This window comes from Labeo rohita, chromosome 14 (assembly GCF_022985175.1).
Source record: "Labeo rohita strain BAU-BD-2019 chromosome 14, IGBB_LRoh.1.0, whole genome shotgun sequence".
Classification (NCBI taxonomy): domain Eukaryota; kingdom Metazoa; phylum Chordata; class Actinopteri; order Cypriniformes; family Cyprinidae; genus Labeo; species Labeo rohita.
Genome location: NC_066882.1, coordinates 32,464,390 through 32,479,524, shown reverse-complemented (window position 1 = coordinate 32,479,524; position 15,135 = coordinate 32,464,390). Strand labels below are relative to the sequence as shown.

Genomic DNA, 15,135 nt, shown 5'->3' with positions numbered 1-15,135 from the left:
ATCACTTAATATTTATATTTAAACATTTGTTTATATTTATAAATTTTTATCTGCAATAAATCATGCCGGCCCAGAAAAGATATCCTGATATTAGTTGAAAATATATTCTGATTCTTTACTATTGTTCTTTAAAGATGTTTTCTTTTGCACTTTAATCTGTCTGAAACATTGTTTACTTTATACATTTTATTGTAGTTTTATTGTATTTAAATGTTAAGTTTCTCTTTGTTATTTGAAAAATGTAATAAACTTGTTATAAAGAGGACAGAACTGAATTTTTTTTTTCAGCCGGTTACAATACATGATAATCTAATATTAAAATGTAATACAGTCACATGACTAATTCATGCTTCATCTTTAGTTATCAGAATCATTTTTTGTACGGAGATATAGTGAGTCCAGTTAGCATTTAAAAGCAGATTTTATAAATTGTAGTTCTAAAATTTACACGAAGGATTTAGTCTTATATAAGACAATCATGTGTGACTATGACAGAGATGATCTTACCACAGTATCTCCAGTTTACATTGAGGATCCTCCAGTACATCTGAGAGAAACCTTATGCCCAAATCTCTTATTTTTTTATTAGACAGATCCAGTTCTCTCAGCTGTGAGGGGTTTAATCTCAGAACTGAAGTCAGAGCAGCACAATCTTCATCTGTGACACCACAATCACTCAAACTGCAGAGATGAAAACACACTTATTAAACACTATGAACTGAAACCAAATATAATATAAAAGACAAAAAAGAGTGAAACAAGATAAATGTGACATGATGGACTCAGTGTAACAAACTCTCAGTGTGAAACAGAGCAAACCTGATTCAGTTCAAGATTCTGCACAGGCTGCATATCACACCACATATACAACATTAAATCAGCCCAACTAACTCCACACTTTGTCCTAATTGTAAGAGTGTAATTATCACAATTTTAACAATAAAGACCTTTAACGTGGATCAAGTCCATATTTAAGTACTAACTTATTTGTACCATTAAACTCATTGGTTTTACTATTCTTGTTGGTTTTTAAACTAATCTACATGTTTAAGAGACTGACTGTCAGGTGCTTTAGAGTCCAGTGTGTATTTTTTTTTCCCAATCACATCTCGCCATTATTTCCATCTATAAAACAGCTAAATACTAGAAATAAATTGAAAAAAAATGATATAATAAATCATGGAAGAATTATAATGCTGTCATCAAAGTGTGTGTCTCAAGTATGCTGCCAGATTAATACAATAACTGATACAATCATTATGAGATTTTGATTTTCTTTAAGAGTGAAGTGATTGTTCTCAGTGATACTTACTGAACTTTAATCACAGGCAGCAGATACTGAAGAACTTTCAGTTTTTCAGCTTTATTGTTTTCTCCAACAAATTCATTAATGTCAAACTCATCCAGCTTCTTCTCTGATGTCAACAACACAAAAACTACAGCTGACCACTGAGATGAAGAGAGTTTGCTGTCCTTTATTGTTCCAGATTTCAGATACTGTTGTATTTCCTCCACTAGTGAATGATCACCCAGTTCATTCAGACAGTGAAACAGATTGATGGATTTCTCTGGAGAGTCAATGATCCTGATCTTCATCTTGATGTACTCAAGTGTTTTCTCATTGCTGTTAGAGGTGCTTCTTGTCTGTTTCATTAGTCTTTGTAGAATAATCTTATTAGACTCCACTGAGAAACCCAGAAGGAACCGCAGGAAAAGATCCAGATGTCCATTTTTATTCTGTAGAGCCTCATCCACAGCTCTCTGATGCAGCTCAGATAATGAAACATGCTCTGATGAATAGAGTTGAAACCAGTCCTTCACTTTAGACCATAAACTCTGCTCAAACACATTTCTGTTGTGGTTTGTCCAGGAAAGGTGCACATATAGAGCTGCTAGATGTTCCTGAATGCTCAGATGAACAAAGCAGAAGACTTTCCCCTGATACAAGCCAAACTCCTCTCTGAAGATCTGAGTGCACAATCCTGAGTACACTGATGCTTCTGTCACATCAATGCCACACTCTCTCAGGTCTTCCTCATAGAAGATCAGGTTTCCTTTCACAAGCTGCTGAAAAGCCACTTTCCCCAGTTTGAGGATCATGTCTTCATCTGTCACCTTCTTCTCATAGTCCTTCTCTTGTTTGATGTTGGTCTGAAGGATCAGGAAGTGTGTGTACATTTGAGTGAGAGTCTTGGGAATCTCTCCAGTCTCTGCTCGACTCAACATCTTCTCTAGAACAGCGGCTGAGATCCAGCAGAACACTGGGATGTGGCACATGATGTAGAGGCTCCTTGATGACTTCAGGTGTGAGATGATCCTGTCGGCCAGACTCTGATCATTGATTCTCTTCCTGAAGTATTCCTCCTTCTGTGGATCATTGAAGCCTTGTACCTCTGTCACTCGATGGACACACTCAGAGGGGACGAGATCAGCTGCTGCTGGTCTGGAGGTGATCCAGATGAGAGCAGAGGGAAGCAGATTCCCCACAATGAGGTTCATCAGCAGCACGTCCACTGAGGCTGATTTAGATATATTACACAGTTTCACTTTGCTTTTAAAATCCAGAGAGAGACGACACTCATCCAGACCATCAAAGATGAACAACACTTTGTATTTGTCAATGGATTTTTCCATTTCTTTAGTTTCAGGGAAAAAGTCGTGAAGAAGATCTGAAAGACTGAGTATTTTGTCCTTCATCAAGTTGATTTCTCTGAAAGGAAGTGGAAATATGAGCTGGACGTCCTGATTCTCTTTCCCTTCAGCCCAGTCCAGGATGAACTTCTGCACAGAGACTGTTTTTCCAATGCCAGCGACTCCCTTTGTCAGCACAGTTCTGATGGCTTTGTGTTGTCCAGGTAAAGGTCTAAAGATGTCATTGCATTTGATGGCTGTGTCCTCTGTTGCTGTTCTCCTGGATTGTGTCTCAATCTGTCTCACCTCATGCTCATTACTGAACTCTCCACTCTCACTCTCTGTGATGTAGAGCTCTGTGTAGATCTCATTCAGGAGTGTTGGGTTTCCCTGCATCGCTGTTCCCTCATACAGACACTTAAACTTCTTAATCAGATTTGATCTAACTGTCTTCAGGACCTCATGCCTGTAAAATAAAATACTGCATTATTAATAAACTAATGAGAACAATGTGTTTTCTGTATTATAATCAAATAATAATTTACAGAAATATTAGACCAGAAATCAGTCTTTGTATCTTCACTCTTAAAATCTAATGTCTGATTTATAGACTCGTCACTCCTCATAGACACACAGCTGGACTCTGGTTCTGGTCTCTTCTGCTGAACTGAACTATAACAGAGAGAGATTAAAGTTAATATCTTTTAATTATCGTATTTAACAAAGTGCATGTCCATACATTATTTAAAGAATGACTTTAATTTTATTTCATTTACAGTATGCTATTCCAAAAATGTTCAATTGAACTGGTGTGTGTCACAAATGTGTCTCTGTGTGACCAACATTATTTAAGAAAACATACCAGATGTACAAACACAATTTCTCACACTGAAGAACATACTATGAACACTATTCTGACAATATAAAATGCCATACTGTAATCATATTTTTATTAAAATATTATACCTGAGATCAGTCTGTGTATCTCCACTCTTAAAATCTATGATACGACCCATAGACCAGTCACTCCTCATAGACACACAGCTGGACTCTGGTTCTGATCTCTTCTGCTGAAATGAACTATAACAAACATGTTTAATCCTTTATAATCATAAATTATGTATTTTCATCAAAGAACATTTCATTAAGAGGCTTTATGGTCTTTTTGTTTAAATAATATTTACATTTTTATCTTAAAACACACACACACACACACACACACACACACACACACACACAAAGCACAATGGAGTCTCCCATCTGGTATCATTTAAGGTGATCTGATTGAGTGTTTATTCAAAGTACCTGCATCCTGGAGAAACATCTTCATCTCTGGATGTTTGTGTGTCATCCATGATGAAACAGAATCTGATCTCCAGCACTGACTCTGAACGGAAATGACAAACAAACACAATAATTCAGCTGAACGGATCCGGAGAGAAACACGATCATGAGACGCGGCGTTTACTCGATTATACAATTTTAGTCGTGTAACAAATGCTAAAATAAACCACAGACTGCACGAAACGCTAATTCATTTGCTTAAAAATGAAAAACTGTCAAACATATCTTTAAAAAACACACGTCCTTCAGAGAAAACATTAACGCGTCAGTCACCTGTAGTGTCTCGAGATCTCGATCATTTAGTTTCAGATTCACAAAATCCTCCAACTTTGCCCTCAAGAATCTACGAGATTCATGGTTTAACTTTTATAAATGTTCCTATGAAACACTTTGATGCTCCGTGTTGTAAATGGCGAAACTTCAGCTCTGATCATTTACTTTCACTTCTCATTTGTGCGTCTCGCGCTCTTTCTCAAGCTCCATCCGCTCAGCGGTGCACGTTTTGTGTCTTCACTAAATGAATGATTTCAGGTGTTCAACTAATATAATGTTAGGATGTAGCAGGGCAAACGGCAAGTGTTAAGTGATTTTTAGGTTCTATAATCTTTGTATATTTACCTATAATGCGTCGAATGATTTTTTGTCAGGTAACTTCATACGTTTTTTAGGCTTTATGATACAAAACCATTACAACACTTAAGGAAAAGTGATGTAAGGAAGGATGAACTTAGATTAGTGCAGTGCAGCATCAAGAATATGAGCTGCACTGATCTATATGTTGTTCAAAAAGTTATTTTTTTAGTCTGGTCTGCCTCAGCGGCGTAACGGTGCTCCTCATTTTCAAAATGGTTGAAAATGGTTGCCAAATTAAATCCAAGAAGGTGGGTTGTATTTTCTATAATTAGACAATATTTTGCTGAGGGTGTTATTGTGCTGATATTTTGGCAGGTTTTAGACTGCTGTGGACAGCTGACTCCTTCTGTGCGGTGCTTCGTTTTCAGGAGTAACAGAAATTAGCTTTAAAGTTTAAATCGATTCTTACCTTTTATAGACACGTTTACCTTTATAAGGCCATTTTTTTTCTAACCTAATTAAATGTATGCATCATCTTTTGTGTCAAATTCTTACATTTAATTAATAAATTTAAGTAGTAAGAGACTATATGGCTGTTACCAATCAAATGAAATCAGTATTAACAAAAATGTGTGTTTGCAGTGCAGAGGTGGAACTGAAGCTGCATCTGAAGTGACATTTAGATGCATTCACACAGACTGTTTAATGCAGGACATAAATGCATTTAACCCACAGTTACAATTGCATAAATCATGTTTTGATGTTAAAAATAATACTGATATTTGCTGATTGTTGAACATTGATATTTGTAATGTTTTTGATTTTTGCCAGTAGTTGGCAGCAAATCACTGCATAAGTGAGTCACCAAGTCATTTATTCAACCAATTTGTTCAAACGTCTGACTGATTCAGTGTCTAAAATGTAAATCAATTAACATTAGCTTATATATATATATATATATATATATATATATATATATATATATATATATAATATTAGCCTGTTTTATAAAATCAGTATTACTGTTATGGAGTGAGAGATGCGACGTGAAGCAGGCGGATCCAGTTGCAAACTTTTATTCAGGGACATCGACAAAGACATGGTCATAGCAGGCAGGGTCAGACAATGGCAAACAGGTATATAGACAGCAAGACAAAAGAGTATTCCGTAACACAGGCGAGGGTCGATCCACGGCGAACGTTATCCGAAGGGCAAGGCAATAGAGTAATCCAGACAGACAGGCGAGAGTTCCAAAAGGCTGGCAGCAAAACAGACAAGACAATATAACAATGCGTAGGTTCAAGACTCGGATGGCTAGGGACAAGAACAAGACTAGACTAGACTAGAAAACACGAATGAACTAACTGGCTCCGTACAGTTGTTAACACACAACTAGTGCTAAACGCAAACCAATACTCGGAGACAAGTGAAAGGAAGTCTGGGGTTTAAATAGTGTCTCTGATTGGGCACAGGTGATAGCCACAATGGCTGATGGGGAACGTAGTCCAGGGTGTGGTGTAACAGTCAGTGTGATGTGAATGTCAAAGCGACCTCTGGTGGAAAGCAGACTGACATTCAGGTACAAGTTCGTGACTGAGACGGACCAGGAGACCATCTAGGCAGAGCCGGAGCCCACCAGGGTGGTACAGACACTCAAGTCATGGACTGGGACCTGGGGAGAACAGGGACAGAAGACAGACGAGACATGACAAGATGCTCTGGGCGGTCAGACGAGATGTGACTTGACTCTGGGCGGTCAGACGAGATGTGACTTGACTCTGGGCGGTCAGACGAGACGGGACTTGTCTCTAGGCGGTCAGACGAGACGTGACTTGACTCTGGGCGGTCAGACGAGACGTGACTTGACTCAGAAACAACAGCAATAACTTGACTTGGCTTATGAAGGTCAGCTGTGACTTGGCTTGGCTTGCAAAGATCAGCTGTGACTTGGCTTGGCTCTCGAAGATCAACTGTGACTTGGCTTGGCTCGCGACGACCAGCTGTGACTTGAGTTGGCTCATGAAGATCAGCAGTGACTTGACTCAACTTGTGAAGATCAGCTGTGGTTGGACCCAGCTCATGAAGACCAACTGTGATGTGACCTGGTTCACTAAGACCAGCTGTGGCTTGACTTGACTCAGGAAAATCTGTTTTGACTTTGCTTGACACAGGAACCACAGTTTTGACTTTACTTGGCTCAGGAACGGCAGCTTTGAGGTTGCTTGACTCAGGAACGACAGCTTTGACTTTGTTTGACTCAGGAACGACAGCTTTGACTTTGCTTGACTCAGGAACGACAGCTTTGACTTTGCTTGAATCAGGAACGACAGCTTTGACTTTGCTTGACTCAGGAACGACAGCTTTGACTTTGTTTGACTCAGGAACGACAGCTTTGATGTTGCTTGACTCAGGAACGACAGCTTTGACTTTGCTTGACTCAGGAACGACAGCTTTACCTTGAATTGACTTGGGAAACACAACTTTAGCTTTGCTTGGCTCAGGCGTGGCAGCTGTGACTTGACTTAACACAGGAACGACAGCTGTAATTTGTCTTGACTTGGGAGATACAGCTGTAGCTTTACTTGACACAGGCATGGCAGCTGTGACTTTGCTTGACACAGGAAATACAGCCGTGACTCGACTTGACATAGGAACAACAGCTGTGACTTGACTTGACTTGGAAAACACAGCTGTAGCTTTACTTGACACAGGAAATACAGCTGTGACTCGACTTGACTTTGGAAGAGCAGCTCTGACTTGACTTGACACAGGAAACACAGCTTTAACTTGACTTGATATGGGAAACACAGCTGTAACTTGACTTGACACAGGAACGACAGCTGTAATTTGTTTTGACACAGGAGTGGCAACTGTGACTTTACTTGACTCAGGAAATACAGCCGTGACTTGACTTGACACAGGGACAACAGCTGTAACTTGACTTGACTTAGGAAGAGCTGCTCTGACTTGACTTGACACAGGAAACACAGCTGTAACTAGACTAGACTAGAGTAGAAAACACGAATGAACTAACTGGCTCCGTACAGCTGTTAACACACAACTAGTGCTAAACGTAAACCAATACTCGGAGACAAGTGAAAGGAAGTCTGGGGTTTAAATAGTGTCTCTGATTGGGCACAGGTGATAGCCACAATGGCTGATGGGGAACGTAGTCCAGGGTGTGGTGTAACAGTCAGTGTGATGTGAATGTCAAAGCGACCTCTGGTGGCAAGCAGACTGACGTTCAGGAACAGGTTTGTGACAATTACATTTGTCATCATGCTGATTTTTGGGGAAAAAATTTACTCTTTGTGTGACATTATTGATATCAGATGATATAAATATAAAAGACATAAAAATATTTGCCCCGTATCTTGAATTTTGGGGGAATTCTATTTGTATTTTATTTTAAATCATGCGGTGAAGGTGTGAAATCTAAATGCACATGGGCAGTAGTCTAACCTACATCAAAATAAAATAAATTAAAACCTAAATGTGATCCCTAAATCCCAAAACCAAACTTGAAACAGAGAGATCTGAAACATAATTAAACATTTTTTCATATGGTATAAAACTACAACTTATGTGTGCAGTGTACAAGGATTGACAGTTGCAGCAGGTAATGAAAGGTAAAATAAGGAAATTCATCTCAGATAATAATATTCAGATAATAAAACTAAAATGATCTGTAAAATCATTTTAGCTTGTCTAGATTTAGTACCTTAAATCATTCATGGAAGAGCATCTCCTCCAGATGAAGCCTCTGCTCTGGTTTGCTCTTCTCTGAATAAAACAGCATCATTCTGTACAGAAAGATGAGAGATGTCTGATTATAACCTTCATAAGAACATATTTATAAAGCCTCTGTTTTCTCTGTTTTGCATGATTAAGAAAACCAAGTGTCCTTCTTTTTTGTAATGAAGTTCTCACCATCTGAGATGCCTGACTGGAACCAGATATCAGTGTCCAACAAACTGATATCGTTACTGTAAAGGGAACGTATAGTGATCACCAGTGACCACACAGTTGCCTAATTCCCCGTGGTACTTGCCTCTTCTCAGGAAGTACTCAGACGGGCAGTATCTTGCTGTCTCTGGAGGAAAGAATTTTTCACATGTGTGAGTTTGCATTACCACTGCATGTCTTCTTACTTTTACATGTTCATGCAGGGTGAAGGCTGCTCTAAAACCATGATGCACTGGTTGGGATGGTCCTGTCAGTCCAGCACCATTATGATGGGGTGACAGCTGGGCCCTTGACTGTCAGAGCCAACTCAAGAGGATGGAAGTGGATTCTCAAATAAGGTTTAAGCTCAGTCTGTTTATCTGTTGAAATATTTATACAATGTGATTTACATTCATCTAACATGCTATGAATTTCAAACAGTGACTGAGAGACATAGAGAGCATCATTTACTTACAAGGCTGATGTGCAGCTCATTCTCTGTCTTCACTGCAATTTTTCACAGCCTGAAGGACGTCCACACAACGGGTCTCTTCAGAGATCATGCTCAATCTTTCCTCTCTAATCTTCTTGCTGATGGAATATTTCCAGCAAATATGATTTATTAAAACATGATCATGGTCATTTTTATTACATTTTATTTAATAATACAGTGTCCTGCTGTAAGGTAGTCCTAAAACTATTTCACCTTTGTTTATAATTCTCACATTATTATTATACTTGTACTTAAATAACATCATATTCATTGAGACATATATGGAATATTTGTCTTTTTAAAATTTGATTTGTTGAAGCCAAATGGTAATTTCACATGAAAATTGTTCTTGGTCTGATCCTTCAAGAAACACAGTCAACCACAGGTGTCGCACATAAACTGGTTAGATGCTGTTGCCTTTGGGGTGTTGAACTTTCAGTGTCTTTGTTTGTCTTCTGCAGTGGTGATCTGGCTGGACTCAAAGGAATGTATGGCAGTTTGACACTTTGTTCACCGTAATGGACTATCTGTGACCATCTCTTTAAGGTTGTTTGGGTCCATATGCATAGTTTCAGATTGACTTTCAGATTTGACAGAGTTGCCCTTCAGCGTGTGTGCCACTCTAAAGCTTTATACAAGCATCCTTCATATAGCAGGCCTTAATTTGTCCTTCGTGGACAAAGTTGGGCATGAAGGTCTTAGGTGTGCTCCCAATTTTTAAAAAAAATAAATGTCATATCTCTGTCTTCAGTAAAATAAAAACTCAATTCATTTACTTATTTTATTTTATTGTATTTTTTTGCCTCTAAAAGCACCATATTTTTTATGAAACATATGCTTATTTTCAATATTTCTTATACTTAAGTAAAACAAATAATAAATAAATAAAATCATTCCAGTAAGTTTAGACAGCCACAACCTAAAATGGTGACTTTATTTGGTGATATCTCCTGACAAATGATAGTATAAAAATATAAAAATATCAAAAATATCAATAGCCATTATATGATTGTAGTACTCAATGGCTGAAGGTTGAAAACTATAAACCATTGTTTTAATGAATTTAACCTCTTAAGTTTTAAATGTTATCATAATTTTAAATTGTAGAATAAAAAAAAAAACATTTGTGTTAAGTGAGACTATACAAAGATAACAAAATATGCTTACAGACAGCGTTTGGGACTTTGTCCTGCTATTTGATATGTGCAATACGATGGAGACACATATGGAACTGATCAAGTTTGTCAATCTGCTGGTGATAAATGGTCCAGAATGATCCATACAACTGAACTGTGGGGATGACTGCCTTATATACTGCCACCTTGGTGTCCAGCTGGACGCTGTGCTCGTTCCAAAAGCTCTTCGACAGTCGAATGAGGGCAGCACTGGCTTTTGTGATTGCAGGCACTTATGTCTGAGTCCACTGTTCATCACTGTGCATCAGCAGGTAGCAGAACTTGTCATCATCTATCAGCACTATGTCACCTGTAGTAATTACAGATGGATTGGAGTTTGACTTGTTCATGGCTTATAGCATGATTTCTGTCTTCTTTAAACTAACAGTCAGCCCAAACTGGGATACTGTAGTTCTGAAGCAGTCGAATAGTGAATGAGCTTCGGTGAGAGTGTGAGCCATCAGTGCATCTGTCATCTACATACAAGAGGTCATGCAGACTTGTGGAGTACGTCTTTATGCGATCCTTCATAGTTTGAAGACTCAGCTCTCTGTATGAAACTGAATTCTAGTGAACACCTGTTTGGTGCCATTGAAGATGCCAAATGGGTCAGACAGCTTGCCATTGTCCAGCACCTGATCAAGCATGCCATCATGAAATTAATGGACAATATTAACAAATTTATTTGAGCATCTGATCTTACAGAGAATGAGCCAGAGCCAGGTGTGAGAGTCTAAATCAGGGGTGGTGAACGTCGGTCCTGGAGAGCCGCAGCCCTGCAGAGTTTTGCTTCAACCCTAATCAAATGCACCTGAACAAGCTAATCATGGTCTGAAGGGTTACTAGAAAGGAACAGACAGGTGAGTTTTATTTAGGGTTGGAGCTGAACTCCGCAGGGCTGCGGCTCTCCAGGACTGGAGTTCGCCACCCCTGGTCTAAATCAAAGGCTTAAATTCATGTAAATATCACAGTGTTGTTCTCTGCACTTCTCTTGAATCTGCCTAGCAGTAAACAACATGTCCATAGTGCCATGGCCAGCACAAAATCCACACTGACTTTTAGAGATGATGTCGCTGTCATAAACGTGTTCACTAGAATTTGTGCCAGCACTTTCCCTGTAATGGAGAGCAATGAAATGCTGTGATGGTTGTCACAGTAGCCTCTGTCCCCTTTGTGCTTCTATATCTGAACAATCAGCACATCTTTAAAGTCTTGAGGCACACCTTCCTCGCTCCAAATTGTGCTGAATAATGCATTGAGTACAGCAAGAAGAGCTGGTCTTTAGCACCACACTTGAAATGGCATCATGACTTTACCAGGTGCTTTACCAGAAGACATCTGATGCATTAAAATAAGGTGTATGTTTAACTGGGCTTCCGCTTCAGCATCCTGATCATTAAACCTGTCCTTATGTTTGGACATAGTGAAGAAAAGGACTTAAGCAGCTGTGTTGTATGTGATGTCCCTGATTTTGGACCAAGTCTCCTCAATATTGATGGCAGATTGATTGTCCAAGGTGCTAAACCCGTCTGAGAGATTGTGACAGAAGTTAGTCTGGAATGAGTCAACATGAAAATTAGAAACATTCAATTTGCTTCTGCCTTTTGGATCAGTGTTGCCATGTGGTCTTATACTTGTTCACCTGCTGATAAACAGAGTTTGTGATCACCAGGTCATGTTGCACACATAAATAATCCATGTGTATTTAAAATAAATGTGTGTATATATGCATCTCAAAAAATTTGAATATCATAAAAAAGTTCATTGTTTTATTGTAACTTGTAACTCACAACATGTGCCTCAACAAGTAAAGTCATAACATAATGATACATTTGCCAATCATTAGCTAATGATTAATTCAAGCAGACAACTGGAAGATGAAATGTGTGGCTTCAACCCATTGTGGTAATTAACACATGAATTTAAACTATTAGTTAATAAAATAAGTTATTAGGGAATTAATACACATTTAACTAATAACAATTTATTGATTACTTAATCTATAAATCATATAGCATGTTCATTTGTTGCTGATGTAGTAATCATTAATAAATAGTTTAGTTTGTCATGAGTGATATATTAACTCATGATTATCTCTGCATTAGTTAAGCATGAATTAATGCATATTTGTGCACACGTATTGTAAAGTGTTACTGGTTTTTGCACGGTGGGTGTCACGAATTCAGCCGATGACCTTCGGTCCCCTCACCACCAGATGTCGCCCTCTCATTACATTCACATTACACAAACTGTTGCACCACACCCCGGACTATTCATTAACTAATTATATATAATTACATATAATTATACACACACACACACACACACATATACACTATATAGGCTAATTACACCTGTCATTCGTTTGATACCTGACATGCTCTGAGGAAGACTGAAGGTTGAAATACATCAGTGTGCAGAGTTTTAGGCATTTTTAATGTTTATATTGAGATGGCCAGAGTGTGAATAAAGGCTTTTTAACTCTTTTGGACCAGAAAAAGTGCCTAGTTTTTGGTAATGGTTGACTCAAACCCAAACAAAGAGCACCTTCTGGGATTATTTCACAAAGTCCTTTCAGCATGTAGCATTGCAAGATGTCTCCTACAAACATTTAATGGAGGCTCGAACCCGAGGCTCAGCTTGAGTGCAGAGTTCAGCCTCCCATTGCGATATTACCTAAAGGGAGAATAACAGAAATAGAGGAGGAGAAAGGGAAGGTGGAGGAACTGAGGCTGAGACTTAGGCTCCTCCCGAACTTACGTTTGGAACTTCATTTAACGTCTTTTTTTTTTTTTTTTTTTTTTTTTGTGTAATTTATGAAGGCTGGTCAGAATAATTTTAATAATATGTTCAATATTTTTTAGTATTTTGACAGCCCAAAGGGCTGCAGTCCACATTTAAATGTGCAACTGTTGCCATTGTCTATACGGGACATTAAAGAACCAATAATGGAAAAAAAAGTGTATTGGTTGGTACATTGGAGTGTATATACTGAAGTAATAAACCTTCTTTCATGATACGTTCATGTCTTACCATTGTCATATACCATTTCAAACTATGTGTTGTTGTTGTTTACATATTTTAGTGCAGTTCAAGTATTGAAAAAGTAAAGGTTATATTTATAAAGCATACTGCATGATTATGAATGATCATTTATTTATTTTTTTGCAACTCAAAACATTTCCTTTTATATACTATTTTATACTTAACAAGTAGAACTCAAATGCAGTGTATTGTATTGTAGGGGAGACCAGGGGTGTTTCATAAAACAAGTGTACCAAATAAGCCAGGCTTATTTTAGCTAATCTGACTTATTGTCACTTGATTTGTCTTAAAACAAGTCAGACTAACTGAAATAAGCCTGGCTTATTTGGTAAACTTGTTTTATGAAACCCTTGGTATGGTTGTAACATGGGTCAGTTGTAACCACTGATCTATAATAGTCTTTCACTCTGCCTGTGTCAGTTTAAAGGGAGAAGTCCACTTCCAAAACAAAGATTCACATATAATGTACTCACCCCCTTGTCATCCAAGATGTTCATGTCTTTCTTTCTTCAGTCGTAAAGAAATTATGTTTTTTGAGGAAAACATTTCAGCATTTTTCTCCATATAATGGACTGATATGGTGCCCCGATTTTTTACTTCCAAAAGTCAGTTTAAATGCGGCTTCAAACAATCCCAAATGTGGTTGTAAATGATCCCAGCTGAGGAAGACAGGCCTTATCTAGCGTAACGATCGGTTATTTTTATAAAAATAATACAATTGATATACTTTTTAATGTCAAACGCTCGTCTTGTCTTGCTCTGTCTGAACTGTTTTTGTTCCAGTTCATGACAGTTAGTGTATGTTGAAAAACTGCTTGTTCACTTTGTAAAGACTGTGTCGGTATAATGAAAATAACAAATTGTTTTTCTAGATAAGACCCTTCTTCCTTGGCTGGGATCGTTTACAACCACATTTGGGATCATTTGAAGCCGCATTTAAACTGCATTTTGGAAGTTCAAAATCGGATATGTGGTTGATATCTGGTACCCACAAACATGGAAACTTATTAGTACATCAGTCCATATTATTTTGTCTAGACAAAAAATAAATAAATAAAAGTTTTAAAAATAAATAAATACTTTTTAGTCTCGTCTTTTATTTGCAAGGATATTGCATATTAATCTAGTCGCAGTTGTTTATTGACCTTGTTGTCTCATCATCTCATTTTAGTCATGGGGTAAAAAGCTTGCCAATAAACATTTTTCATCATAGTTTTTGTTAACAAAAATAAAAATGTTGCACTTTGTATAAGTCAACTGCATAGTTATTGGAATATGTTTCCAGTGTACAGCATAAAAGATACTGTTTTGTAGGCTGTTTTTAACCGCTCATTACTGCCTGATGATATCATTGCTCTTTTGTCCATGACAGTTAGTGTATGTCGAAAAACTCCCATCTCATGTTCTCCCTCAACTTCAAAATCGTCCTATATCGCTGTTTTACCTTTTTTGTTAAGGGTGTTTGATCTTCTTTGCTTGTTCAATTTGTAAAGACTGTGTCTGTTCTTCTGCAGCGATGTAGGATGATTTTGAAATGACATACCCTAACCGTCTTGAGTCAGAATACACAGAGTTCAGGGAGAGCAGGGCAAGACAAGCGTTTGAGATTAAAAAGTATTTACGTTTTATTTTTTTAATGAAAATAACAAATTGTTTTTCTAGATAAGACCCATCTTCCTTGGCTGGGATCGTTTACAACCACATTTGGGATCATTTGAAGCCGCATTTAAACTGCATTTTGGAAGTTCAAAATCAGGGCACCATATGAGTCCATTATATGGAGAAAAATCCTGAAATGTTTTCCTCAAAAACATATTTTCTTTACGGCTGAAGAAAGAAAGACATGAACATCTTGGATGACAAGGGGGTGAGTACATTATCTGTGAATCTTTGTTTTGGAAGTGGACTTCTCCTTTAAGTCTTGTTAAA

The 15,135-nt window shown here is 37.8% G+C and overlaps 1 protein-coding gene and 1 long non-coding RNA gene across 2 annotated transcripts in view; both read right to left on the bottom strand.

Annotated features, from left to right (window-relative positions):
* The window catches only part of LOC127176425 (ribonuclease inhibitor-like), a 39,697-nt gene extending 39,128 nt beyond the window's left edge, over positions 1–569 (bottom strand). The window contains exon 1 of the mRNA XM_051128100.1: positions 508–569. The gene's annotated coding sequence lies outside the window, so the exon portion shown is untranslated. The remainder of the gene's footprint in view (positions 1–507) is intronic.
* Positions 570–3,252: 2,683 nt separating this feature from the next.
* On the bottom strand, positions 3,253–4,011 carry LOC127176429 (uncharacterized). Its single transcript, XR_007829097.1, has 3 exons — positions 3,937–4,011; positions 3,598–3,711; positions 3,253–3,303 (listed from the first exon to the last, which is right to left on the bottom strand). It is a non-coding gene; the product is annotated as an uncharacterized LOC127176429 (long non-coding RNA).
* Between the last annotated feature and the right edge of the window lie 11,124 nt (positions 4,012–15,135).